Source organism: Jaculus jaculus, chromosome 1 (genome assembly GCF_020740685.1).
Source record: "Jaculus jaculus isolate mJacJac1 chromosome 1, mJacJac1.mat.Y.cur, whole genome shotgun sequence".
Taxonomy (NCBI): domain Eukaryota; kingdom Metazoa; phylum Chordata; class Mammalia; order Rodentia; family Dipodidae; genus Jaculus; species Jaculus jaculus.
Genome location: NC_059102.1, coordinates 343655195 through 343659870, shown reverse-complemented (window position 1 = coordinate 343659870; position 4676 = coordinate 343655195). Strand labels below are relative to the sequence as shown.

At 45.3% G+C, this 4676-nt stretch overlaps 1 pseudogene; it reads right to left on the bottom strand.

The window, feature by feature from the left end:
- Positions 1-3197: 3197 nt before the first annotated feature.
- LOC101609920 lies at positions 3198-4304 on the bottom strand (annotated as a pseudogene).
- Between the last annotated feature and the right edge of the window lie 372 nt (positions 4305-4676).

Sequence of the window (4676 nt, the reverse complement as noted above, 5' to 3'; positions counted from 1 at the left end):
CTTGATAGGCAATTGTAAAGTTCTGGGTCTGACCCTGGGTTTGAATTACTGAACACTCAGAGAAAAAAGTTGTTGATGCAGAGTCATAAAGGAAGTTTCCTGAAGCAATGCTACAGGTTATCCAAGAAGGGTGGGGTCCTAAAATGCACAGAAGAGAAGTGTGGGCAGCTGACTCTGGATAGGATATGGACAGGCACAGATGTGTGTGGGTGAGTAGTGCATAGGAGAACTTTTCAGGCACTCCTCTTTCCTCCACACAGCACCACTCCACACCCCTATCATGTGTTTATTCCCAGTGTAGCCTGAGATTCTAATACCTCTACTGAATCAGTCCCAGTTCCCTGCCCTTCTTTTACATGGTAAAACCTCAAACTCAGTCAAATAGGGCTCCGTGCTTGTTTTGTATTACCCTAAGCACATGGCTAGAGAGAAACCCAAAGGTAAACTGAACACATTAACTTCATTCAGGCTCATATGTAAACCTAGTCTGTACATATTCCTCCTCTAACCTTGGAAGGATGAGATGATCTACAGCCTTGGGCATTATTTACTGACTGAGGGGAAACGTGGATATTGGTCACAGTAAGATTAATCCTGGAGGTCTCTTAGACACTTTTCAGTATAGAGTGGAGAGACCCATGTGAAGAACCTTACCAGGACAGAGTAGGGCTCACTGGGCTCCTCCACATATTCAATTTTAATCGTGTGTGTTTGTGTGCGTGTTTGTGTGTGCATGAGCACATGTGTGTGGAGAGAAGGATGTGTTCTTTGTCACACTTAAAAGATCTGCATTCAAGTCCTGGTCTTTCTTCATACTGGCTGTAAATACTGGACAAAACCATTTCACTTCTTTTGGCCTCAGTTTTCTCAGTTGTGAAGTTGGAATTATAAATAATAAACTCTTAATAATGAAGTCATACTGTAACAATCTTACATGATAACTCAATTCGTTGAGTACCCACTTCATGCTTGTTATTGCACAAGATACTGTGTGGGGATAAAACTAATAGTAAGACCCAGTTTCTGTCTCCTCAGCTGTGATGGAGGAGCACTGGCCTAACTAATTGGCTAAAATGCTCATGTAAACCTCCTGTGTATTGCATGGTGTCATCACAGGGTGCAGTAATTAACGGAGGGATGGAGAAAATGTGACCCATAGACTGAGGGCAGCAGAATACGCTGAAGAGGTGATTTGTCAATAAGCAATTTCTTAGGATTATAATTGGAGTGTGTTTGAAGATAGGAATACATGGGTGAAAGCTCTATGGGTTCTAGTTTAGTTGGATACTTTCTTTTTTAAAGAAAGAGACACACTTGGTGTTTCCAATTAGCATCCAGAATTGAGATGCACAAGTCACATTGATTTGCACGGTGGGGAGGGGCAGCTCCTGAGATATGGGGTCAAGGTTAACCTTGAGCTCACCTAAACCCTTATGTACTAGTTAATTTCTTGTTGTTTTATATATATATATATATATATATATATATATATATATATATATATATATATTTTTTTTTTTAAATTTATTTATTTGAGAGCGGCAGACACAGAGAGAAAGACAGATAGAGGGAGAGAGAGAGAATGGGCATGCCAGGGCTTCCAGCCACTGCAAACGAACTCCAGACACGTACGCCCTCTTGTGCATCTGGCTAACGTGGGACCTGGGGAACCGAGCCTCGAACCGGGGTCCTTAGGCTTCACAGGCAAGCGCTTAACCGCTAAGCCATCTCTCCAGCCCTCTTGTTGTTACATTAATACCTGCCAGGAGGTGACTTAAAGGAGAAGAGTTTACTTTGGCTCATAGTTTGAGGCAGTACAGTAAGTACATCATGGTGCATAGCAGCAAGATGTGACGCAGCTGCTGACATTGACTCTCCAGTCAGGAAGCAGACAGCAGGCAGACAGGAAGTGGAACTGGGCTGTGAAACCTAAAGGTCCATCCCCCACTGACTTCCTTCCTCCAGAAAAGCTTCACTTTGGGAAGGTTCTATGATCTTCCAAAATAGCACCACTGGCTGGGAACCAAATGTTCAAACACAAGAGCCTGTGTGGGATATTCCACCTCCAAACCACCACACCTTATTGTCCCTTGTGATAGTTACCTTCCCCTTGCTGGGACAAAACACCTGACCAAAAGCAGGCTGAAGGAAGTAAAGGAAAGGATTTATTTTGGTTCACAGTCTCAAGGGGAAGCTCCATGATGGCTGGGGAAAGCATGGCATGAGCAGAGGCTGGACATCACCTCTGCCACAGCAGGTGGAAGATAGCGGCAAGAGAACGGACCAAGCTCTGACAAGGGGTATCTGGCTATAACACCCCAATACCCTTCCCCAGGAACACACCACCTCTAGCAAGGCTCCATCTCCCAAATTGCCACCAACTGGGGACCAAGCCTTCAGAACATGTGAGTTTACATGTTGTCTGATTCATACCACCACATGTGGCTTTAGATCCCTGTCTGACTCCACAGCCTTATGCCATTGTGAGAGGTGATTTCTATTGTACCAGTGAATTAGAATGATCATCCCTAAAATGGGAAGGCTCCTCAAGGGCCCAGAATATCAGTTTCCATACATCCAGGGAAGATGGCCACCTTCAGAGTGATTTTTTTAAATAGCAGCTGAATTGCCAAAGGAGGTAAACCAACCTGAATGAATCAGGAGCAGAGAGGGAAAGGCTGTCCTAGAGGGAGGAAGTGGTTGAAGCCATGCTCTACATAGAGCCAGAGACTCTCAGACCAGCTCCAGGAAGAACTGAGGAGTCTACAGACAGGCGTGTGGAACAGCACTGGCTCTCGCTGGGACTTAGAGGCTGGGTGGCCCAGCAGGCTTTCACATGCTTGAGTAAGGCCCTGCACTCTGCAATGGAAGAAGCTGCTGCCCTCAACATAGGCTCTCCTGGTCCTGTTCTCGGAAGAAGAATGACTGCAGCCTTAAGGTGTGGCCAAGAAGGGACAAGACAGCAGGTTACCCGCCCAGGGTCCCAGTGAGCCTCTGAATGCAGATGAGATCATGCATATTCAGAGAATCTGTAAATAGCAACTGCTCCTTGCATGCAAATGATCCTGACAAATTGCACCCAGCTACTTGTTTACCATGAACTTTCCTCTACAGTCAAACCCTGCCTGGAAATCCTCTAGCCTGGTACCTCAAATGGATGACTCATTGCCAAGGTGCTTTTTTTTTTTTTTTTAACAAATTTATCAGTTGTTTAATTAGGTTCTTAGTAAGAAACTTAGAACACCAATTTGTGAGGATAAACTCCATTCGTTAGAGTAAAAACTGACCGCAGGTAGCCCTGGAGCTGAGGAACAGCTTTGATGTTTGGCAAAATTTGTGAGTCCACAGCTTTCTGATCCACTTTACGTTGCTCTGTAATCTCGTATTTCTCCTTCTCTGTGTCAAAGATCTTGCCTTCCTGATGTCTGGGCTTCCGCAGTTTCTTCAGTGAGGTGTTTAGGAATTTTAACTTTGCTGATATCAATTTTTGTGGAGGTGGCAATGACAAACTTTTGGTGTGTTCTACGCAGAGGAACTCGATTGAGAGAAAGAGGTCCAGTCACAAGTAGTAAGCCACTTTCCAGCTGCTTCAGGAAAACCACTCTCTTGCCTCTGTGGCATCCTGTGAGGATGATCAGGATGGTCCCAGGAGTGATGCTGGCACGCAGCCTTTTCACATGCTGACTGAAGGGTTTCTTGCCATGGCATTTTACGAAGCTTAACCATGCGGGTACCTCCATTCTTGTCACCACCGACTGTTTTTGTGACCATAGCAAGAACCTTTTCCCTTTTTTTTCTTTTCAACCTTGGATTTGGCAGTTGAGTACTTCCTCTTGTACAGAGCCTTTCTGGAATACATAGCTGCTCGGGAGTACCTGCCAATTCCTCTCACCAGGACTGGGTTCCGGCTGCAGTGGGGCTTCCCCTTCTTTGGCTTTGTAACCTTAGGGTCACCCTTTTTAGCCCTGCCTTCAGCCCTTCAGCCCTTCAGCATCAGCTTTCTTTTTTTTTTAATTTTTAATTTATTTATTTGAAAGCGACAGACACAGAGAGAAAGACAGATAGAGGGAGAGAGAAAGAATGGGCGCGCCCGGGCTTCCAGCCTCTGCAAACGAACTCCAGACGTGTGCGCCCCCTTGTGCATCTGGCTAACGTGGGGCCTGGGAAACCAAGCCTCGAACCGGGGTCCTTAGGACTCACAGGCAAGCGCTTAACCGCTAAGCCATCTCTCCAGCACCAGCATCAGCCTTCTTGACTGCAGGTTTCTTCTCAGTGTCTGCTTTCTCAGACTTTTCAACCGCCATCTTGTAAAATGGGAAAGAGCGCCAAGGTGCTTTTGATGTGGCAGGATGGGATGCACCAAGATCACCTACTTCATACTACTTGCTTGTCCACACCCCTGCCCTTTGCCCGCATAAAATAATGAAAGACTTCAAGAGTGACATCATAGTCTCCTTCTACATATATTCCTTTGCCCAATTTGTCCTGATTATTCCCTCAATAGTTCTTCCTTTTCCTAGAGCTCTGTTGTGGTGACAAGGGTACTGCATCTGCCTTTGGAGGGTCTTGGCTATGTGACCATGAGCTTGTTTCAGATTTTATTATTTTAGAATAATTTTATGTGCGTGTGTGTGTATACTTATTTGTATGCCTGTGTGTGTGTGTGTTTGTGCATG